This window comes from Sus scrofa, chromosome 10 (genome assembly GCF_054392235.1).
Source record: "Sus scrofa isolate SSC_HxYL_T2T_F1_AM1 chromosome 10, Sscrofa_HxYL_maternal_Yorkshire_Landrace_v2.0, whole genome shotgun sequence".
In the NCBI taxonomy this organism is placed as follows: Eukaryota; Metazoa; Chordata; class Mammalia; order Artiodactyla; family Suidae; genus Sus; species Sus scrofa.
In genome coordinates, this window is record NC_139392.1 from 90,891,723 (window position 1) to 90,916,673 (window position 24,951).

Here is a 24,951-nt window from a genome sequence, read left to right on the forward strand (position 1 = left end):
TGGGAGGATTGGACGTGTGCCGACAGGGAAAAAGGATTCTCACCACCCATCATTTCACATGGGTACCTTTGGGGGGGCGGTGAGAAGACACACGCTCTACTCAGCCCATCTCGGTGACCGGTACGGTACCCGCAACGGCAGCCACCGTTTTCCTTCTTGCAAGTGGAAGTTCGTACGCCTTGACCAGCCTGGTCCTATTTCTCCTTCCTCAGCCCCCACAACCACCATTCAACTCTCTGCTGCAGCTGTTTTCAACCCACGTAGAGTTGATATCATGCAATACTTGTCTCTGTCTGGCTTATTTCACTTAGCACGATGCCCTCCATTTCCCTCTATGCTGTTGACAATGACGGGAACTCCTTCTCTTTTTTAGGGGGCGGAGGTGTCAAGGCATTTTATGGAGGGGCTTTGTGGGGGTCTATGTGTTCAGCACTGTTAGGCGATTTGGTATTTTTCTCTCGAATCTTCTTGAGGTCAAATTCTCTCACAGTTTTCCATGTGAAGAAACTCAAATACATGGGAGGTGAGAAATTAACCTCCCTAAAGTCATAGGACTAGCAAGGGGGAAACTGGGTTTTAAAATAACCGACAGCCAACATCATAACAGCAATTGAGCCCCCCAAATGGGGGAGAGCCTGTGTCCTAATTCTGACCCAGGAAATGACTAGTTGTGGGGTGTTGGGATATACATTGTTTAACTTCGATTATTTTAGATGTGAAGTAAAAAAAAAAAAAAAGAAAAGAAAAGAAAAGAAAAAAGTCCAGCTCCCTCGGCTGTCAGGGAGATAAACAATTTAGTAGCACAAAGCCTTTCGTGGGAGAACTGTGATAATTGAGGTTTTTTTAACTTCCAAGAATTGTATTCAAGGAGAGTTTCAACTTCCTTGCCTTGTTCACAATCTGTTTCTGGAAGAAAAGAAAAATTGGGGTGGGGGGGAGGTTTAGCATTATTTCCTGAGGTAGAAAATCGGAGTAAAATCTCAGAGCTGGACATTTCAGGACCCAGGATGGAGGCGAGTTTCTGCGTTTCCTGTGAGGTGGGTCCACGGTGTGTGTGTGTGTGTGTGTGTGTGTGTGTGTGTGTGTGTGTGTGTGTGTGTGTCAGAGAGAGAGAAGGAGAGAGAGAGAGAGAAGGAGAGAGAGAGAGAGAGGGAGAGAAAGCAAGAGACAGAGAGAGGGTGGGGTGGAGGGGAGACAGAAATTTCTCTCGAACCTCTTTGACGTGCCAGTCTGTAGAAGTAAGCATAAAACAGAGGCAAACCACTGAAAGGAAAAAAATGGGTTTGTCTGCAGAACAAAAGTCTTTCAGCAGGAATGAATGTGAATCCAAAGAAAACCCAAACCCTCATTCCTGGCCCACAATACCCACACCACATGAAACGACAGGTGGGTGATGAGACGCAGCTGGGGAACACTGTGGATTTACAGGCTCTTGGTGAGCGGCCGCCTAAGCCAGGGAGCAGAGGGGTGCAGAGTCCTCGTCTGGACTCCTGTTCTGCAAGGTGGGGCTCGAAATGAGAGGGGCTGTGGGGAGCTGCGTCGTGTAGCATCAGGCAAAACCCAGGAAAAGGGGCCACGCTGGAAGCAGAGAGGCGGCCTTCGTGCACGTTTTTAACACAGTGCCTGAGCCTCAGCCCGTGGGTGAGGGATGTGTTGAAAACACCCGGGGATCAGAGGACACGGAACCTTTCCTTTTATAGAAGTGGAGGCAGGGAGGCAGAGCAGGCGGGGAACTCAGGCTGCACAGGAAACAGAGAGCGCGAAACCGCAGCTCGAGGTGACTGCCGTCCTCTTGGCTCTTTGGATAAAAATAGCTACCGACTGGGGCATTGTTCTCAACTTCAGTCAAGCCTGCCTCTTATCTTTTTTCTCTTTCGTTGTTTGAATTAAATTAAGTGATGATTGAACGGCAGGTGATTTCAGCAGATCACAAACTTCCTTGAAATCAAGGAACCCTTATGGATATAGGCAGCACCCTGCATCGCTCTGTCGAAAAATAATCAGTGGACCAATGGTCAATATTAGGTTTCCATGTGCAATAAAAATGATGATAGCGAAGTGACTGTACAGCTACGTACTATATGCGGACACATATATATTTCCACGTTTTTTGAAACTAAGTGAGGAAATGGGAGAGAAATTTTCTGTTTCTTTTTTTGCTTTTTAGGGCTGTACATGTGGCATGTGGAGGTTCCCAGGCTAGGGGTGGAATCGGAGCTACAGCTGCTGGCCTACACCACAGCTCATGGCAACACTGGATCCTTAACCCACTGAGCGAGGACAGGGATCGAACCCACAACCTCATGGTTCCTAGTCAGATTCGTTTCCACTGTGCCATGATGGGAACTCCGGGAGAGAGAAATTTTCAAGTTTGAGAATAAATTAACATGCAAAAATTGACAGTGAGACGTATTGTTTTCAGAAGGAAAGTTTTCATGGGAAAATAACTTAGCCATGACAGTCCACTATCAGTTAAAGACATTGCATGTTGGAAGTGGGTTAAGGTTCTTGCAAGTTGTAGGGTTCTGGCATTGCCATAGCTACGGTGTAGGTCACAACGGCAGCACGGGTTCGATCGCTCAGAACTTCCATGTGCCACAGTTGCAGCAAAAAAAAAAAAAAAAAAAAAAAAAAGTTGGTGATTGATGAGTAGAAACAGGGAGAAGATAGGACAAGGAAATCAGTTTCCATTAAAAACTTGGAGGAGCTCCTGCGTGGCTCAGTGGGCTGGAGATCTGGCATTGTCACTGTCGTGGCTCTGATCAATGTTGTCGTGCGGATTTGATTCCTGGCCTGAGAGCTTCTGCATGCCATGGATGTGGCAAATATATATATAGTCAAATTATTTAAAATGATTTTGAAACAATAAAGGGAATAAACAAAGAAAATTTTGAGTAGCTAGGCAAAAATATTGTCACTAAAAAGGGAGAAAATAGGGCTGGCCGCTTCAGAGAGCCCCAGTGTCACATTTATTATCCGGAGACTATGGTGTTTCAAGTGATATTATTCCGGTACCTTCAGAAGACTTAAGAGAGATACAGAAAATAAAGTGTGAGCCAAGGATTTACATTGGGCCAAGCTCTTCTTCCCTTATAATGAATATAGAAAACCGGTCTTTTAAACATACAGGAACCTGGGAGTTCCTGCTATGGTGCAGCGGGTTAAGGATGCAGCGTAGCTGCAGCCGTGACTTGGGTTCCATTCCTGGCCCAGAACCATGCCATGGGTGTGGCCAAATAAGTAAATAAATAAACAAAACATACAAAAACCCAGATAACATTGTTCCCATGAACCTGTATTGGGGTAACTAAAGGATGAACTTTATTCAACTAAGAGATGATGATGATAATTATTTATTATTATTTTTGGGGGGCCGCACCCACGGCATATGGAAGTTCCCAGGCTAGGGGTCCAATCAGAACTACAGCTGTTGGCCTACACCACAGCCACAACACGTAGGATCCGAGCTGCGTGTGCTCACGGCAATCCCGGATGCTCAATTCCCTGAGGGAGGCCCGGGATCGAACCTACAACCTCATGGTTCCCAGTCGGATTCATTTCATCTCTCTCCAACTGAGAGATAATTGAGAAAAGAGAAAACTGCTGCAAAAGGACTCGTGGTCATGAGGAATGTATTTAACCGTAGAAGTTTACAATGGTGAATCAGTGGGACAGAATAAAATGCGAATATTACACGCCCAGACAAGGTATAAATCTGATGACTAACAAAAACGGGACAGGAAGAGGGCAAGAATGCCGGGTGGTGGGTTTGGAGGTTGCCTCATCTGTGTTAGCCAGTAGTCAAAGATATCATTTAGGGAGTTCCTGCTGTGGCTCAGCGGAAACAAATCTGACTAGTATCCATGAGGACGCAGGTTTGATCCCTGGCCTTGCTCAGTGGGTTAAGGATCTGGCATTGCTGTGAGCTGTGGTGTAGGTCACAGATGTGGCTCGGATCTGGCATTGCTGTGGCTGTGGAGTAGGCTGGCGGCTACAGCTCCAATTCCACCCCTAGCCTGGGAACTTCCATACCCTGCAGGTGCGACCGTAAAAAAAAAAAAAAAGACAAAAAGAAAAAAAATATAATTTACAATTCACGAACGAGGAAATATAAGCGTTAGAATATTGAAAAGTATAGTCAAGTACTAAGAAAGGTAATACTCACCGAAGTTGGGTCCTTGAAAGTGAAGAGGAGATGAAACTCAAGATCAGAAAGGTCCCCTGATTAAGTAACCAAGTTCAATGACACCAGCAACCAACCATCGACATGAAACAATGTTTAAATCTCTGTACATGTTGAAAGCAGTACTCACAGAGAGAGGAACAGGAAAAGACCTTTAAAAATATATATAAACGCATAAACAGAAAATAACAAGTGGACCTCAGGTTGTACGTCTCTATTACATTCATAAACATGACTAAGTTCAACCTGTCTATTAAGATAAAAGACTTCGGGAGTTCCCACTGTGGCTCAGGGGAAAAAACCTGACAGTATCGATGAGGATCCTTGGTCCCACTCAGTGGGTTAGGGAGCCGGGGTTGCCAAGAACTAGCGTAGGTCTCAGACAAGGCTCAGATCCTGTGTGGCTGTGGCTGTGGCTGGCATCTGTTGTTCCGATTTGACCCCCAACCTGCAAACTTCCATGTGCCACACCTGTGGCCCTAAAAAAAAAAAGGCTTCAGGTTGGATATAAAACCAACACAATGCTATACTAGATACAAGCAACTGTTTATTCAGAAAGAATGAAAGTCAAAGAATGGGTAGAGAGAGACTTGGCCAATGTAATCGAATAGGAAGCAGGATCACAAACTTTAATATCAGACCAGGAAGAAGTCAGGCCAGAATAAAACAGAGAAAGACACTTCGCAACACTAGCTTGTAACCTCACAGTGAAAACGTATCCTCCTGTGCCAACTGTACATCGTGGCGTGCACGAGGCAGATGAAAGGAGACACAGGGAGAGGAAAACAGAAACAAACAAATCATAAGAAATCTCAGTTCTTCTCTTTCATTTGTCTCAGTTAAGCGCCAAAAACTGTGAATATGGACGTTTTAAATGTTATGTGGCAGGTGGATATTTACCTAACCTTCTATCCTGAGAAGAGAGAATTCACACCTTTGTAAAATGGCCCTGGCCTCTCGTAAAAGTAGACTATACAAGGGCCTCGAAGAAATCCTAAATAAGTCCTCTAGCGTACATAGTACAAGTAATGTTTTCTGCTCACGACGCAGCAAAACCAGGGGTTGATAACAAAATAGTCTTTAAATCTGAACATAATTTTTAAAACACTTATGTCTTGAATAATTCTATAAACCCTATAATTATTGCATCAAAGAAGAAATACAAATGAAAATGATAAAATGTCTAGAGAGGTTCTGCCTATGGTTGACACCACCTATAGGTGGCTGCTGAAAATTAAATTAAATTAAACACTGAGTTTCTCAGACAAAACTATAATTCAAAAAGTGGCGTGCCTCCCTATGTTTGCAGCAGCAGTAGTCACAAGAGCCAATACACAGAAATAACCTAAATGTCCATTGACAGAGGAATGGATTAAGAAGATGTAGTACATCTGTACAAGGGAATACTACTTGGCCATAAAAAAGAATGAAATAATGGCATTTGCAGCAACATGGATGCAACTAGAGATTATCATACTAAGCGAAGGAAGTCAGAACGAGAAAGACAAACACCGTATGATATCACATATATGTGGAATAGAAAATATGGCACAAATGAACCTATCCACCCAAAATAGAAACAGATTCACACACATGGAGAACAGACTTGTGGTTGCCAAGGAGGAGGGGGAGGGAGTGGGATAGACTGGGAGTTTGGAGTTTTGGGGCAAACTATGACATTTAGAATGGATAAGCAGTGAGGTCCTACTGTATAGCACAGGGAATTCTATCAACTCTCTTGAGAAAGACCATGATGGAAGATAATATAAGAAAGGAAATGGGCACAACATTTGTAAGTCAACTATACTTTAATAAAAAATGAATTTAAAAAATTGAGTCTTCCTCACACACTCAAGCCGCATCTTAACCCCTCAACAGCTCCAGAAGGCTAATCGTTATCACCCTGGACATTGCAGATGTAGAAAATTCCCACTGTCACCGAACTTTCTAGTGGCGAGTACTAGTCTAAAATATGATAACAAAAACACTGCCTATGAGACTGTATGAAGAATAGCTAAAGCAGTGCACAATAAAGTCTTCATAACATTAAGAACATATGTCAAAATGATGAAAAACACTCAAAACATTAGAAAGAGACCTACCATGCTAGGTTTTAATAAAGTCTATTAAAGGCTTATAAAGAATTTAGTGAGTTAAAAAACAGAAAAGCTGTCGTGTCAATAAATAAATTTTAAAAACTATAAAAAATATGCACTCCTGGAAAAGCTACATTTTACAAAGGGTAAACATTCAATACGGAAGATAAGGAGCAGAGAAAATGAAAGAACAATACGAGACCACTTAGCTCAACTCTGAAAAGGATTTCAGTGCTGGGAAAAAATGGATAATTTCCCAGGAAAACGTAATTCACCAAAGTTGACACCAGATGAGACAGAGAATATCTAAAAAGACTTGCTTTCATAGAAAAATCAGAGAGATGACGAAGAGCGAGACAGGTTCACAGGGAAGTTCTACCAAAACTAAAGAGCAGAGAATTTCAATGTTCTAGAAATTATTGCAGAACATCAAAAAAAACCTCTCCAAATTATTTTTAAAGCAAAGGTAATATTAATACCAAAATGTGACCAAAAAAATGTAAAAACCCTATCAACAAACCTTCTTTATAAATAGTAATTCCAAAACCATAAATAAAATACTAACTAATGGAATTCAGCAACACATTAAAAGAATTACAGTCACGTTAGGCCTAGCCTAGAATTCAAGGGTGATTAAATAGGAGGAAGGCTAATACAATTTATCGTATTAGTAGAAAAATCTTACAGTTATTTACATAGTCTCTCAAATAGCATTTTTAAAAATTCAATAACCATTCTTGGTGGAAATCATCGGTAAAGTTGGGATGCAGGAATACTACTTCGATGTGGTAAAATACTCATATCTGGTTCAAAAGCCAGCACTAGCGTCTTCCCATTAAATATCAGAATCAAATCAAAGATGCCCACCAATATCATTACTATTTACTATTTCGCTGAGGGAGTAAGTATGAAATTTGACAAAAGAAAGAACTGAGATTTAAAAACGGAACAGAAAACATACAACCACCCTTCTATGCGGAAGACCATAACCCCGAATATTTGAAGAACTAAAGTGAATCAATTAATTAATTTTTCAAAATATAAGTGAATTACTCAAGTAAGAAAGTACGCAATGGTTCATAACTATGAATAGTATCCAGTTAGAAGAAAGATATCATGGAAGCAACATGCTCTTTTAATTTTTTTAGGGCCACACCCACAGCAGATGAAAGTTTCCAGGCTAGAGACCGAACTGGAGGTGCAGCCGCTGGCCTCCGCCACAGCCACAGCAGAGCCTCATCTGGGACCTACACCCCAGCTCACAGCCTCACCAGATCTTTAACCCACTCAGCGGGGCCAGGGATCAAACCCACAACCTCATGGGTACTAGTCGGGTTCGTTACCACGGAGCCACGACAAAAACTCACAAAGTCCCCTTTTATAATAGCAACACAAGGAAAAAAATAGGAATGAACACCGCATGTGCAAGATTCAGGTAGAGAAAACTTTAAAACATGAATATAAAAGATGGCTTTATTCCATCTGGGCTGCTGTAACAGGACACCACAGAATGGGTGGCTTATCAACAGACATTTATTTCTCACAGGTCTGGAGAGGCTGGAAATCCAAGATCAAGGTACCAGCAAGTAGACTTGGTGGTGGCTGGTGAGGACCCACTTTCTGGTTCATAGACCCCATCTTCTCCCTGAGCCCTCATGTGGAGAAGCGGGGCGGCATTTGCAAATAAGGGAACTTTCTATGCATTGACATGGAAGGATGCCCAAGCTATGGCATTATTTGAAGTAGCGAGATGAGGAACAATGTAAATAAGAGCTTCCCTTTTGGTGCTAACAGTGGAGAAAGTAAGGCCACCTGCTTGCCTTTCTTTGTCCGCATTCCTACTTTGGAGGGAGACATCAAACATCCACGCCAACACAGCTCATCAACTCTACTCTAATTAAAGAAAACAATCCTTGGCAATGATAACCTGTCGATGGGGAGCAGGCATTTGGAGGCATCTTTTTACTACATTCCTTTTAATGTATTTTTAATTGTTTAAACGCTGCATGCGAATTAGCTATTCAAAAGCAAATATAAAATATTTAGAAGAAATATTCTTGCAAATCATTTAGAGAACGGTGCATGTCAGCTAAGGTCACGTGTCCACCACCGCCTTAACTCAAATTTGGAGCCTGACCGTGAGTGTTGCGGGGTAAATGACCTTGCAGAGCTGCTGATACACCACCATGAGGCTATGGAGAGGTTTTCCTGGAACCTGGCTGTCGATGAAAAACACTTGCTCTAGTTTTCCGGTTAGAAAAATCACTCAAGTCAGTGAAAGGCCTAAATGAATGTCCCAAACACTGCTGGGTGTCCCCAGGAGGTGGACAGTTTTTCTGGGTTGTTCCACTGCTTCCTGCAGCCTGCAGAGCTCCTCAGATATGGCAACGCTGAAAGTGGAAAGACAAACTCCATAGAAAAATCAGTGATTTTTCTCATAAAGGACATACTTTGATGCGACATTACTGAAGCGTCAAGTTGAATGACCTCTGTGACAAACTTCTGTCAGGCAAAGTCAACTGTATTGGTTAATTTACAAAAAAAAAAAAAAAAGAAAGAAAGAAAATTAACATGTATCCGACAATAAACCTCTGGTACCTGGAATCCAAAGATGCAATTGAAAGAAGGAATAAACAATTCAGCAATTGTATGTACAACTATTGTGATAATAATGAAACGTAATGTTTTAAAAATTTTTGTTCAGCGTTTTAAAATATAAACTATTATTAGTAAATTTAAATTCACCCTTGACAACAACAACAAAAAGTCAACTGTATTGGGACAATGTGCTTCCTGTTCTGTTTACCCCACAAGCAGTATCTTTAGGGTGCAGGGAAGATTCATCTCTTAGGACATCTGCACGTAACTGATGCAGACAAGAGTGGACCGGTTAGCCCTGGCCTCCTTCTGGCAGCTGCTGAGAAATGATAAGCGCTTGACTCATGTTAGAAACAACAGTCACACACAAGGTAAAACCTGTTCTTTTCAAGTACGGGAACCGGAAGTTTAAAAGCCTGAGAATTGAAACCACCCTTCTCTCCACCCTGAGCATCCGTTTAATATAGAATATCAAGGAGTTCCCGTCATGGCTCAGCAGCAATGAACCCAACTAGGATCCATGAGGATCAGGGTTCAATTCCAGGCCTCGCTCAGTGGGTTAAGAATCCAGCGAGTTGTGGTGTAGGTCGCAGACGTGGTTCGGATCTCGAGTTGCTGTGGCTGCGGTGTAGGCTGGCAGGTGAAGCTCTGATTCCACCCCTAGCCTGGGAACTTCCATGTGCTGCAGGTGTGACCCTAAAATAAATAAACAAACAAATAAATAAAATTTAGAAATATCTGCGATGAAGTAGTAGAAGAAAAAAAAATTGGAATGACAAATATTTTAGCAAGTACCAGGACAGTGTCCCGTCCTTGCTTTGGAAAAGAATATACACAGTCTGTGTGAACATTCACCTGATCCATGCCCTGCGCAGGGCTCCGAAGTAAGAGTGTGAAGGTAGAAGTTCATCTTCCTCTGCAAGTTTCAGAAGGTTGCTGCCACCTATCGGTCGCTGTCTGAGAGCATCTGCAGTAAGTGATGCCTAAGGGTGGGAGGGAGAGGAATCCCAATCAGAGGGACCGAGAGAATAAAGAGGCTTGTAAGGTGAATACGTGGAAGTTAAGAGCCAAAGAGAGCATCTTCTTGCCCGTGACACAGCCCTTTCCAATCTTCACCTCCGCCAGGTAGGATGCTTAGGGTACCCGAGGGCCTTGAGGTGATATAAATAATCCACTTTAAAGGAACCGTGATGTCAAAAAGAGAAACCAAAAGAAAAGAAAAATAAACTTGGACACCAGTTAGAATCCCAGGGCTCTAAAACGTCTGACTTTACAATAGCAAACGTGTAGACACCACCCTGGGCTTCTTGGCTTAGCCTCTGTCTGTGGTGTATTTATATTCAAACATATTATTTTTCAATTTGTTCTTTAAAAGCGTCCGTTTCCCTTGCATCTATCCTGCAAATCTTAGAGTTATGAACGCTCTGAGGTGGAGGGGAATTTTTAAAGCAATCCAGTCTACACTTTAACCCGAAGAAGCTACCCTGACAAGGAGTTATCAAGTTTTGTGCTATGGTTAATTTTATCGGTCAACTTGCCTGGGTCATGGGGTGTCCAGGTGTTTGGTCCAAAATTATTCCAGGCGTTTCTGGATGACAGTCACATGTGAATTGGCAGACCAACTAAAGCAGACTGCCCTCCCAAGTATGGGTGGGCCTCATCCAATCAGGTGAAGGCTGACCCTATCCCGAGTCCGAGAGTAGTCTTCCTGCCTTAATGGCCTCCAAACTGGACCACCAGCTTTTTCCCCTGCTTGAGTCACAAACGAAAACATCCGTTCTTGCTGGGTCTCTAGACTGCTGGGTGTTGAACAGAAACTACACCATTAGCCTTCCTGGGTCTCCAACTTGCTAACTCACCCTGCAGATCTTGGGACCTGCAAGAACTCACATTCCATGTGAGCTCACATCCTACATGAAACCCAGATCAAGCAATTCCCCGGCAGAACCCAGGCTGGACTCAGAATTTTTGCTTCCTTTGTAGACACCTGTCCATCTTTTAATTCAGCCACTCACTGAACCACCATTATTTTAGGTTCTTGAACATTGTACTTGAGAGAAATATTTTGCAATGGCCTCCACTGCAAGCTGATCATACTCAAAATTTCAACCAGACACAATACAGCCCTGTCTTCTAAGACGTTGTGCCTGCTGTTTCTCTCCCTCCCACATTAACTGCCCTCTCTGTTCTCTAGGGGATCTTTCTCATGCAGGTGAGACACACACTGGCGAGTAGACACCAGGTTTCGCCCCCTCCCTTTCGCCCTGTGCACTTGCACCTAAGCGTTAGCATCTCTCGGCTGGAAATACCTTCCATATGTTTGACTCCCAGATTTTATTTCTGACCCTAGACGCACCCCATGCTCCAGAGTCCTATATTAAGTCTGTCTCCTGCCTTGTCAGTGGTTAAGCAACTTTAACACGTTTGAAAGGGCGCTCTGGACTCCCGCCTTCCACCTCCAGTCGGCTCCATCTCCAGTGTTCCCTCTCTCAACCTGGAACCACAGTCCTCGTCCTCTTAGCTTACGCTGAAATGTCCTGTGCCATCCCCGTTTCTCCTCTCTCTCATCTTCAGAGTAAGTCCCCCGGCACAGAAGTCTCTCCATAAACCCTGCACCGGCCTTGTGCTGAGCGCCTCTCGTCTCCCACATGAACGGGGAGCCTCCTACGTGGTTCCTCGGCTGGCCACATCCACTCCACAATCCAACCTCAACACAGCCACCTGGGAACATAAAGTATCCTCCCTCTAAAGCAGATCTCGCTTCTCCTTTGATCCACCAGCCCTCCTGCCCTGTTCCAGTCCTTTCTCGTTAGATCTGAGATAAAGTCTGTGTCCTGAAGGTGTCTCTTCATGATCACAGCCCCGCCCATCTTTCCAAATTCGTTTTGAACCCTTGCTGCCTCCTCGTCACGCGCTGGCCACACTGGCGTCTTGGTGTTCTTCCGGCTCACTCAGTGTTTCTGCCTCGAGGTCTTTACCTTCTGAGCCCTCTACTTAGAAGGTTCTGGTCTCAGCGCGCCCCGAGGCTGCTTCTCACACTTCAGGTTCACTTTCGTTGTTATTCCAGAGAGAAGCCCTTCCAAGCTCCTTGTCAGTGTCAATCAAATCGGCTGATGTATTTCCTTCACTTTTGTCTTTCCTTATTTACTAGCACCTGCCGCTCCACTAGAATCTAAGCTCATCTTGTTTCCGATTAGTTCATAAAACAAAATACATGCTCAACAAATTCACTGAATGGGTAATAAAAGACTCCCTCTCAACAGTGATTGAAAAATATGGAAACACTCCTTTTCCATGTTCCTAGAAACTGGTAACGAAAGAAGGAAAATCTGGAACCGTGTACCGTGAACTCCACCTCTCGCCAAGCTCCTCCGATGCCTGTCATCTTTCCAGGGCCGTGGATCGTCCTTTCATTTAGGTTTCTGTCCATCCTAGGATGAAAGAGAGAAATTTGCTTTCCAAAGGTACAAATCAGCCCTTCCTGTTAAATTAGGGTGAAATCGCCTCACACAGTCCGTTTAGTATCATTTCACTCCAAGGGACAATAAAGACCAAATCTAGTCACACGATTTGGTTTGTTGGCGACCCGAGTCCTATACATTCTCTAAATGAACCTACAGAGCATCAGTGCCTCTAAACTGAAGTCAGCACCTCCTTGGGGCTTTAATCCCCTTCAGATCTGTTCCCCCCAAACCCAAGAAAGTCTCACTTTTTTTTTTCGGACCCAGAAATCTTGCTGAATTGCCTTGTTGGGATGCCGTGGTGGGATGCCTTGTTGGATGTGTCCGTGACACAGCGCTTGTCTTCTTCTCCCGCTGCAGAAATTGCAGACATTTTCTGTACAGGGTGAGCCCTGGGAGAGGAGCCTTACGTGCAGTTCGTCATTTCCTGAACAGGTGATCTTGCACACCTGAACTTGACTTTCCTGGCTGACGGAAAAGCCTGGGTCGTGACATCTCCACCTTGTAAAGGACCTACGGAAATAATACCGCATGGAAATGCACTGGGGAATCCGTAAAGACCAAAGGGAAGTGGTGTGTTCTTGTTTTCTTTTACCTAAAATAGGACATCTGGAAACATGACCCTGTGGTGTGGCTGATATCTCGCTGGGCCAGGAGGCCTTGTGCCTGGGGCTGACCTTGACCAGGCGTAGCATCTTCACCTTGAAAATTAGGATCTTGGGTGAATTCATCTTGCAGGTCTTTCCAGCTCTACTCTGTTGAAGCTTTGTTATGGTAAATAAGGCTTCAGGTATTAAAATGCAGGGACAGTGTCTTCCTTCTGCTCTCAAACCCGATCTACATTTTTATTTATAGGAGAGAAACTACATTCTGCGAAAGCGCACAGCATTGAAATGCTGAATAATTTTGTATTTACTCTTAAATATTTATTTAGAATGCACAATATGCCAGACACGACAATTCAAACTTCTCTAATCCTGCAGGGCTTAAAAAGCACTTCTACTGTACCTGGAGGGAGCCTCTTAAATGCCGCCCATGGAGGCAGGACTGCGATGACCAGGCCCATTTTCTGGAGAGCAAAGGGGAAGGTGCTGCTCAGCCTCAGCAGCCACAGGCCTCCCAGGTTCTTCTGCGCCTTGACCGTGTCTCCTCCACCCTGCACCCAAGCCTGTGTCACTGCCCACTGCCTCCAGCCTCATCAGAAGAAACCACGTCTCGACTCACTGAGCCTCCAGGTCGGGAGACCCATTTCCTGTGGCCACAGCTTCTGGAGGGCACTTGGCTATGGGGAGGGGAGCAGTGACGCCCCAGTTTCTCTCTCTCTCTTTCTCTCTCAACTGATCAAAGGACTCCGTAACTACAGTCAGCACAGGCCATGGGTTTGAGCTGAAGGATCCTTTATCAGGACAGGGCTAGTCAAAGCCCTAGGCAAGCTTCATTCACATGAGACCAAGCAAATCATAAATCGTAATAATAATCATGGCATCTGTTGATTGAGTCCTAATCATGGTGTGTACCATGTGAAGTGTTTTATATGGGTTATTTGTTTAATTTTTGAAACTCCCACCAAGGCGATAGGTAGGTAGATCCCTATCTGTATTTATATCTATCTGTCTGTCTGTCTATCTATCTATCTATCTATCTATCTAAAAATGTTTTCAGCTGGGGGCAATTTTGTCCCCCAGAAATATTTGGCCGTAGCAATCTGGAGGCATGGTTATCACAACTTTTCACGTGGAGGACGGTGCTGCTGGCATCTGAGGCCGGGAATGCTGCAAATGCACAGAACAGTCACCACGGGAAAGAATGATCTGGTCCAAAATATCAATATCCTACCAAGATTGAGAAACCCCGATCGCCCCACATGTAAAATTTGGGTAAATGGATGGGTTTCTGTGTGTACTCCTCCCAGCAGCTGTGTGAGAGGGGACCACTCCCTTATTACCATCCCCATCTTACCGTGGACGAAACTGAGGCTTGTGGTTTGATTTACTCAACGGACACATTTAGTAAATGACAGAGCGGAAACGTAAGCCAGTTTAACATCCGGGTCTCGATTCTTAACCATCATGTCATGTTGGTCTTTTTTCTTTTCTTTTCTTTTCTTTTCTTTTCTTTTCTTTTCTTTTCTTTTCTTTTCTTTTCTTTTCTTTTCTTTTCTCTTCTCTTCTCTTCTCTTCTCTTCTCTTCTCTTCTCTTCTCTTCTTTTCTTTTTTGTAAGGGCCACACCTGTAGCATATGGAAGTTCCTAGTCCAGGGGTCCAGTTGGAGCTGCAGCTATACCATGGCCATAGCAGTGCTGGCTCTTTAACCCACTGAGCAGGCCCAGGGATCAAACCTGCATCCTCAGACAGACAGCATTGGGTTTTTAATGCACTGAGCCAAAAAAGGACTTCCTATATTGCTCTTTAAGGTTCTAGTTTCGTTGCAGTTTTTTTTTCATCATATTGGTCTGATAAACACTTTTTTTTTTTTTTTTTTTTAAGAAGGCATGTGGCTGAAGGGGGAGTCGCAGCTCTGCTGAGCCAAGCAGAGCTTCTCGCAAGTAAAATGAAAATGATTTTGCAGCAACTGGGTGGGGGGAGGAGAGATTATAAACAAATAAAAGTGTCCAGATAACTCCAGCTTACTGATTTATGACCAGTAGCATAGTCCTTTTGAGAAAGAATACTGTAGGATGATTCATATTTGGCATAAAATGCACTGCCTCTAGCTGAGGAAACTGGCAGGTTCTCACCTTCTCGTATAAATATTTAAGAGCACCACCCTGTCATTTATTAGATCTTCTGAAGACTCCAAGTGTGAGCATCTTGTCCAAGAGGCTGACTTTCTAAGGATGCTTTATTGGATCACCTGTAAGCTAAAGGAGAGTTGCTCTTAGCCATTTGAGGATTTCAGAGCCACCTCTGGGAACCATTTCTCCTTGTAGAATGGAGCACCTTTGCTATTGTTGCCGGTTTGCTCTGCGTGGCAGTTGGTCCTGAGGGCCTTTCCTGGCACATTGGATGTGTGTCATCTTCCTTTTTTACAAATGTGGAAAACAAGGCCCAGGCTCCCCTTCTGCTGCCGGCCCAAAATCAAGCTGAGCTTTCCTGGCTCAGGTAGGTCCCTGCTGAGGACCGTGATCTGAGACCTGGGTACCTGTATAGAAGGATGTGAAGTCCAGATATGGGAAACGCCAGGTCAGAAGACAGAGGCACATATTAATTAAATAATAGTCATTGGCCTTAGTTTGTCCCCTGGGGACCACTGAAAATCATCACACTGTGACTTTGAAGCAGAGAGAATGACCCCAGGAACAGTTAGGGGACCATTGAGGGGAACCGTCCACCTTGGCCAGGCACCATATGAGCCACTTGCATGAGTGGTCTCCCAACAGGAGGCCCTGATGAGCGCTGTGGTCTCTGCACGCAAATGGAAAAAGAATTTTCCAGATTCAAAGCAAGGTGAAGAAAAGACTAGTTTATGGAGGCAAGAGACACTGTTAACACAGGGGCCAACTCCCTGATCATCAGGGAGAGCTGACCCCCGGTACAGGGTTAGGTCTGTTTTTAGAGCCCGGAGACCAAGGAGAGAGAAACGAGGTCTTGCCACATCCCTGCGGACCTGCCAATTGCTGGGGAAAGGATGGGGTCTTAGGATACACTTGTTGGTTTGTTGGGGGCATATATACCCCTATAGGGCCAGAGTAAGGAGTGGGCCACACGCCTTTCCTAGTAGATGGCAGGAAGGAGGGGGACAAGTGGCTAGGGGTGGGGGGAGGTCCTTGGAACGTTGTAACATTGTAACAATTGCAGTGAGACAGGTGGCATGATGAGGGTCTGGTAATTCTAATCTTAGCCAGAGGCTTGTTGAGTTTTATGTCCTTGGACAGGCCTTGAAGTCCCACACTAAGGAACATGGCGTTGCCCTGAAGACTAACGGGGAAAATTCAGGAGGGGCCATAAGGAGGGAGAAGACCAATTTCCCAGGAACCCTGGTGCTGGACTCCATCTTGGCTCAGAGATGCATGTGCCACCCGAAAGGATCCTGAGCCAGACCACCTACAGGGCGAGCAAGATGACTGGCCAGAAACAACCCAGGAACTAACCCCCTTCCCATAAAGCCCGAGACTGGGAGCCCCGTGGCAGAGCTGTTCTCCTGGGTTCCCTCACCTGCTGCTCTCTGCCTGAAGAACCCTTCCCAATAAAGTCTCTTGCGTTGTCACCTCGTGTGTCTCCTCAGACAATTCATTTCCAAGTGTTAGACAAGAGCCCACGCTCGGGCCCTGGAAAGCGTCCCCCTTCCTGCAACAGAACCAAACACCTGGGGGACTCAGATGTGCCAGCAAATGATGTTGGGTATAAATGGAACTGGAGGTTGAAAAAGCTGGGAGTGTGTGTCCAGGAGAGGGCTGAAGAGCTGGGGAGGTTGATGGATTCTGGAGAAAAGAGCAAAATAAGGAACCGAAAATAGATACCGTAGATTCCATATCATTCCTTATTATACTTTTTGAAGACTGTATAAATGAGATTCATCAACTTTTTTTCTTAAAAAAAGCCAACACCTTTACCTCCCAAGCCCAAGTGGGAGGGGAGAGGCCATCTCTTCTCCAAGGAAAGCACATCAATTCATTGCTATTTCATGGAAGCAGTTTGGTCCCCCAGGGACAGAACTAAAGAGGGGCTTTTGTTTAAAATTAATGGCTGAGGTCGCTTCTTAAAAGCCTGTCATTTAAATGATAAAAGGAGCAGTTGTTTCCTGTTAGCAGTGGTGGGAAAAGGGAAGCCTGAGCACGACTTTTCACCCGCCAATCGCCAATCATCACTCCTCTACTTACTCTGCTTTATCCCTTGACCTGTCTTTTTAATCATTTCACCTCCTTTCTGCAAAGAATTATTGCTCTCTCTAACATACGCTGGGACCTTCCTGCCTGGTGATTTCGAGGACGCCTTTGACAAGAGGTCACCAGCTATGACTCATCCATCTTTTCAGCAATACATTGAACGGGTTCTTCCCTTTGGGTGTGGACGAACAGGTGGACGATGCTTAGGGCGAAGGGTTGGATGGGTCACTGTCAGGAAGAGTGACACCTGTGGCTCCCTCTTCACCACCTGGAGGTCAACCCAAGCATCCCAATCACCCAGCTCTCACGGCGCTTGGACAAAAGCAGAATCACCGTATTACACTAAAGGGTCGGTGTTGCTCTGAAAATACTGAGGACCATCTTTGTAAGGTCTTTGTGTAGGTTAGGGGGTCTCCCGGAGAAAGAGAACCAGGAATGGCTTTCTTTTTTTTTTTTTTTTTTTTGTCTTTTGTCTTTTGTTGTTGTTGTTGTTGTTGCTATTTCTTGGGCCGCTCCCGCGGCATATGGAGGTTCCCAGGCTAGGGGTTGAATCAGAGCTGTAGCCACCGGCCTACGCCAGAGCCACAGCAACTCGGGATCCGAGCCGTGTCTGCAACCTACACCACAGCTCACGGCAACGCCGGATCATCAATCCACTGAGCAAGGGCAGGGACCGAACCCGCAACCTCATGGTTCCTAGTCGGATTTGTTAACCACTGCGCCACGACGGGAACTCCAGGAATGGCTTTCTTGACATAAGAGATGTCCTTTGGTCCAAGCCTGGCTACAAGGCTTCGCCCTTGAGCAAGTCTCCAATAATCAATGATTTTAAAGGAAGAAATGAAACCGAGCAGGACCCCGTGGGACCCCTGGGCACAGAAGCTTTTCTGGGTCTCCCATTTCTTGCCTGTAGGTGAATAAGCGGCAGCCTCCATTCCCTTCCCTGAGGGCAAGTTCAAACCTTTGCTAATCAAGGAAGGGATGGGAGGCAGAGGCCAGGGAGGAGCGGTCAAGGGACAATAGCACAGGCTTGGGGCAGGTCCTGGTTCTTCCTCAAGGGAACAATATCTTTGAGCTCTTCTGCAGAACTAAACCCTCCAACAAATGGAAAATGTTAACCACTTGATGAAGCCTTCTTCATTCCAGAAAGAAGGGCGTGGGTAAAATAATCTCAAGAACCACCAGAACCAGTCCTGGGGCTGCTAAACACCAGCTTTGAAAAAGAATGCCGAGTTCCCCACGTGGCTCAGCAGAAATGAATGTGACTAGCATCCATGAGGATGCAGGTTCGATGCCTGGCCTTGCTTGGCAGGTTAAGGATCCAGTGGTGCCCTGAGCTGTGGTGTAAGTCACAGACAAGGCTTGGATCTGGCGTGGCTGTGGCTGTGGCTGTGGCATAGGATGGCAGCTGTAGCTCTGATTTCAGCCCCTAGCCTGGGAACCTCCATGTGCTGTGGGTGTGGCCCTAAAAAGACAAAAAAGCAAAAGAAAAAGAATGCAAGCCTTGCATCTATCCTGATCCTTATCTGTGGCCCTATTTTTCCACTCCTAAATTGCAAGACCCCCTGCGAGTCTGTCCCAAAGGAGGGCACAGTGTCTAGGGCATTAGCCGGCTGTGGCCTCCTTTGCCTGGCAGGGCAGTAAGAGCTACTCCTTTCTCCTTCACCCCAAATGCTCCCTCCAGTGTTTCTATTTGGCGCTGGCAGACAGAGGCCAAGTTTTGGCAACAGTAAGGGAAAGCAGGAACAAAGGAAGAGCCGTCAAGGAACAATAGTTCAGCAATAAAACAGAGTCCTAGTTCCTCCCCCAAGGTCACCATCTGTTGCAGGCTGGGCTTTGCAGGAACGAAGGCCCCCATCCAGGTGGAGGACAGAAGGACGAAGGGATGATGTTGACCTTCCCAACTTCAATCTGCTTGGACTCTCGACCTTTGCCCCAATTCTCTCTCTCTCTCTCTTTTTTTTTTTTTTTTTTTTTTTTTTGCTTTTTAGGGCCCCACTCCGGGCAGCTGGAAGAGCTACAGCTGCCAGCCTACACCACAGCCACAGCAACACCAGATCCCAGCCACATCTGCAACCCACACTACAGCTCACGGCAATGCCGAATCCTTAACCCACTGAGCGAGGCCAGGGATCGAACCTGCGTCCTCATGGATACTAGTGGGGTTTGTTACCACTGAGCCACGATGGGAACTCCAATTATGTTGTGCTTTGAAAGAGCTTACACGTTTCTTATTTCAAAAAAATGATTCAAAGTCACTTGTAATTCAGAAAAAAAAAACAAAACTAAAACAGTAACTGAGATTGATTTTTTTAAATATTTCAAATCACTGTCAGAAGATTGTAATGTATTAAGGGTTTGGGGTGAGCTGATCTGTCAGGATGACTGAAATGAACAAAACCCTGGATGGGATCAAATCTGACCCAGCACTTGATTCAGTAAAGGAAATTTTCATTTGTTTGTTTGTTGGGTCACACCTTCAGCATGTGAATGTCCCCAGGCCAGGGAGTGAACCTGCATCACAGCAGCATCCAGAGTGGTGCAGTGACAGTGCCAGATCCTTAACCCACCATGCCACCAGGAAACTCCCATCATTGTTAGCTTAAAATAACTTCATCCTTTTTCCTTAAAAAAGAAATAAAGCCAACAACCTGGAGTTCCCATTGTGGCTTAGCAGGTTAAGAACCTGACATAGTGTCCATGTGGATATGGATTCGAGCCCTGGCCTCACTCAGGGTGTAAAGGATCTGGCATTGCTGCAAGCTGTGGCATAGGTCACTAGATGTGGCTCAGATCTAGTGTTGCCATGGCTGTGGTGTAGGTTGGCAGCTGCAGCTCCGATTCGACCCCTAGCCTAGGAATTTCCGCATAATGCAGGTGCAGGTGTAAAAAAGAAAAAGAAAAAAGACTATTCCTTACTTCTTTCTTTATTTTAATTCATAAGACAATGGCAACCTTGTCCCCACCCAGCAGAGCCCTGTAGAACACTTAGTGCAAGATTCTTAATAAATTAGAATTGGCCCAGTGGGTGGCTCGATGAAGGATTTTCTTCTGGAGTTCCCCCTATTGTCACTTCCTGGAATGTACTCCGAAGCTGAGTACCTGTGGTAAACCTTGCATTTCACATACCTTGTGGGATTTTGTCCTCATGATCGCTTTGCAAAGATAATGTATGAACCCATTTTATAGATGAGCAATGAGGTTCCCAGAAATGAATTTCCTACACTCCGAACTGGAATTCAATGTAGGTCCATTTCCGTTGCAAAGACTTTCTGCTGTCTCTTTCCTCACTTCCTTCTATAAAATGTGTATTCTTGCCAAGCGCATTGTATATCAGCTTTCAGATGCACAATTAACAACACCAAGAGGAGCTGTTATTTTAAGGATTTCTGGCAGAGTTCTTTTTTTGAGAAAACATTGTTTTTTCAATTTATCTTTAACATACGTCTAGCTTTTCCCATGGTGATTTTACAGATGTGCAACCAATCTCTTTGTGGCTTTCTCTGTTCTGATTTTTTTTTCTAGCTGGACACTTATTTCCTAAAGTCTTCTCCTATGGCCAGTAAAACAAAAATAATAAGCTTCTGCCCTATATCATCCTTAATTAGCTGACATAGTCACTGTTGAAAGAGCTTACTGCTCACTTTTACCCAGAAGCAAGCTGGGGAAAAGCAGAAAAGTACTGTTCTCTCTCATTTTCAAAGAGACCCATTAATCAGGCAGAAATCGATTCCAAAACTTCCTTTTTTTTTTTCTTTTCTTTCCTGCACCTGAAGAAGCATGCATAAGTTCCCGGCCCGGGATCAAACCGGAGTCGCAGGAACAACTTGAGACTGCAGTGACAAGGCCAGATCCTTAACCTGCTGAGTCACACGGGAACGCCTACGAAGCTTCTTAACTGAGGGGTTTTGCAAATTGTATTAACAATCAGATCTCTGTACCAGAGGGTTCTGCATTTGCTGACACACATGACTACAGATCAAAAATACTGGGGAAGAAAATTCCAGAAAGTTCTAAAAAGCAAAGCTTAAATGTGCCATGCAACTATTTACATAGACTTTACATTGTATGAGGTATTATAACTAATGTAGAGATGATTTAAAATATACGGGAGCATTGCATAGATTATATGAAATACCAATGCCCTTTTATACAAGGAATTTGAACGTCCTTTGGGCATCTGCTGAGGTCCTGGGGATACCGAGGGATTGCTGCAAAAACATCCCTTAAGAAGTAGATTTTGGTAACAATGGTTTGTAAACATAAATGTCTTTTGAAATGCTGGGCAATGTTATTTTAGTCTTTCTTGTGAGAATAGGTAAGAACAATAGAACATGGAAAGCACTGTAGCTTAAGACAGAATATTCAAATCTACCAAGATACATTATAAATACATAAGGAAAAACTCTTTTAACATCTGTATAGCATTTTACCCTTAGGATAGCCTCACCAATGTGGCATTAATACAACTGAGGCCGTAGCATAGCCCCTAAATTGGTTGTTACTGGTAATGAGGGAATAATTTGGAAGTAAATTATCTCTGGCCAAACTGAAGATGGCTATTTATCTCGGAGGTGATTAATTAATCGTTGTTCATTAACTAATGCCTAATGACGCACGTATTGTGTTTGCCTCTTTGCCAAAAGATATGGGTGTTTTATTTGGATGCCAATGCTAATTGTTAATTACTGCTCTGGTACCCTGGAAACCGACTGGGCACAAAAGTGGGCGAGCAGCTTGCATTCTTAAAGGCTTTGCAGGGGGAAAAAAAAAAAAACCCAAAAAACAAAACAGACCCTTGAGTCTCACTTCCAAGATCTTGTGCTTTATGTAGAATGTTCGGGCCCCTGAGGGCAGGCTTTGGAAAGCTGCAGGAAAAATGCACAAGAAAACTATTCAGAGCTAAAGCTTTGGGGAATGTTTTCATGGGCTGAGGCTTAAATAAACTGACGTCGTTTTTTTAATTGAATGCACCACCAGTCTGTTTCAAAGAATTTCACCAGGGTGTGGTTAATACCCCATTTGCTGGTTTTGCTGCTGTTGAATATTTTGACTACTGGGACCTAATGGCACCGTAGGTCTTGGAACAGTTCCAAAAAAGAGTCGATGTTTGCAAATGGTTCAGGGAAATAAATGAACCTCCATCGCTTTTTTGTTGTTTGTAACCAGAACTGAAGACTGCATTTTACTGACGGGCACACAAACTCACCTGATTTCTTGCTCGACAGTGGACAAAAGTGTAGATATTTGCATGGTGGTCTGGGCATGGCATGCCTCAAGACTTTTTTCCAAAAAAAATAAAAAATAAAAAAAAAGACATTTGTCCAGGGTGCAAAGTGTATATGTTAGCTTTATTTTATTTTATTTTATTTTTTTTGCAACTGGAAGTGTTTTGATGGGCTGCATTTTTTTAAATCCTAAAAATTGCACAACCTCTGCAAAATACAGAGCTCCCCATGTAATCATGACCATTCTTACATGTAGTCTTTAGAAAACTTAACACTAAGCACTTTAATGGCCACTTCAATGAGTGTCCTCCACCCTCTTCTGATAGACGGGCTCGCTTGTTAAAACAGAATTACAAATCCCTCGTGGAGGAAATACAGGGGGTATTTGTTTAATTCTTTGATCCAGAACTCGATCCAGGTAATTGAACAGCGGGTTGGCTGACCTATTTTGAAAGGTTTCCAGGGACAAATATTTCATGTGTCGGTCACCTGTTTTCAGTGTCAAATCCAGACGTTCTTAGCCATTTCTTATTCAAATTCCTCTTCCTTCACCCAAAGCTTTGCTTCCTGTGGACCCTGAGAGCAGCGGGGAAGCTGCCTATTTATAATAATCTCTCAGAATCTTAGGGGTAGTTATGACATTTGTCTTCAGCTTTCTTCCCACCAAGCTAATTAACCCAGTTCTTTGAACCTTTCCTTGTAGGACTTCACAGAGCCCCCAAGTCTCATTTAGACAGCTCTTCAGTTCCAGGGCTCAAATTATTTCAGAGATACTTGGTAAGTGTTTGGCCATGAGATGATGCAGAGGGCCTCGAGGAATTCCAGCGAAGGGTACTCCAATGTGGTCGCTTAACGCATCCATGTTAGCAACCCGGGGCCAAGATCTGTACGTGTTCCTGCGTCAGGTTAAGAGGTCAGGACCTTCTGTTTCCTGGAGACAGGACTTCTCTTGATAGACTGAATATAATGGAGGACTTCACATTCTCAGCCGATAAGGTCATTTGAGCCTACACTCGCTCTACTGTCATCTTTTGGGGGGTTTTTAAAATTTGTTTGTTTTTTAGGGCTGCACCTGCGGCATACAGAAGCTCCCAGACTCGGGGTCGACTTGGAGCTGCAGCTGCCAGCCTACACCACAGCCACTGCAACACCCGATCCAAGCCGTGTCTGCGACCTACACCGCAGTTCACGGCAACAGTTATGCATTAGTTGGGTTCATACCCGGCTGAGCCACAACGGGAACTCCCCATACTCTCTTCATTAACACCGCTTGCTCTTCCGAAAGCAGCTCTCTCTCCAAACCGATTTGTCAAGAAGCATCCATTGGTTGATGGAATCCACAAAATAATTCACCCAGGAAAAACTTGAAGTAGGAAGGGGTCATAGCATCTGCGTTTAGTGTCTGTCCACAAACCCAGACTAAAAACATGGGGCCTCTGTCACCTACCTCAATGATGCTTAGCTTGATAATGTTCCACAAAGCACATGACCACTCCAGGCTCCTCTTTATCTGACTTTTTGAGAACAACATAGCAATGGCAATAGCACCATAAACTTTTATTTTCATCATTATACACACATTATGTGTGCATTTGAAATTAGTGAGACACACTCATGGCGCAGTGGTTAATGAATCCGACCAGGAACCATGAGGTTGCAGGTTCGATCCCTGGCCTCGCTCAGAGGGTTAAGGATCTGGCATTGCCATGAGTTGTGGTGTAGGTTGCAGATGCAGCTTGGATCTGGAGTTGCTATGGCTCTGGCGTAGGCTGGTGGCTACAGCTCCAATTAGACCCCTAGCCTGGGAACCTCCATATACAGCAGGTGTGGCCCTAGAAAAGAAAGAAAAGAAAAGAAAAGAAATTAGTGAGACAATGCAGATAAACTAAAAGAAGGGAAGGAAAAAAATCATCCTAAGGGTAAATGGTCTAAACACCTCAATTAAAAGGCAGAGATTTTTCAAATTAGATAAAACAACAAGATCCAACATAGGTTATCTGTGAAAAATACACTTTTAAATATAAAGATATCTATAGGTTAGTGCTGAAGGCATGGCCATACACATCACATAAAGATACCTGTCGGTGAAAATTTAATGTGTAGAAAAGATATGTGTTACAAAGAGTGATCTTGAGAAAGCTGGAGTTGCTCCATCAGCATCAGACAACATATACTCAAAGACAAAGAAGCTTACTGGCAAGAAAGAGGTATATTTTATCATGACCAGTCAGTCAGTCAATCAGCAAGATATAATAATATAACTTGGCATGCCCTTAAAAATGTTTCAAATCTATGAAGCAAATACTGATTATACAGAAAGTAAAGATAGGTGAATCACTTTTTTCTCTTTACTGTTCATCTTTTTTCCTAGCCTGATTTATAAGAGCTTTATGCTTATGATTTTGTAAGGAAGTTAAAACAATTTAACTCGTACACATATATCATAAATAGTTCCAGTTTTTTACGTGCTTCACTTTGCGTGTTTGTCATCATTGTTGGTCTTTCCTTTGTGATTGTTGGTTTTGGTATCGTGCTGAGAACAAAATTTCTTATCCTGCTA

The 24,951-nt window shown here is 44.2% G+C and overlaps 1 long non-coding RNA gene across 3 annotated transcripts; it reads left to right on the top strand.

Moving 5' to 3' along the window:
- Positions 1-943: 943 nt before the first annotated feature.
- On the top strand, positions 944-16,544 carry LOC146399600 (uncharacterized). Of its 3 annotated transcripts, none has more exons than XR_014818374.1 (4): positions 944-1,037; positions 12,182-12,341; positions 12,699-13,112; positions 13,322-16,544. It is a non-coding gene; the product is annotated as an uncharacterized LOC146399600 (long non-coding RNA). The 3 variants fall into 3 exon arrangements; XR_014818375.1 differs by having other exon boundaries at positions 12,699-12,911; XR_014818373.1 differs by having other exon boundaries at positions 12,699-12,908.
- Positions 16,545-24,951: the final 8,407 nt, after the last annotated feature.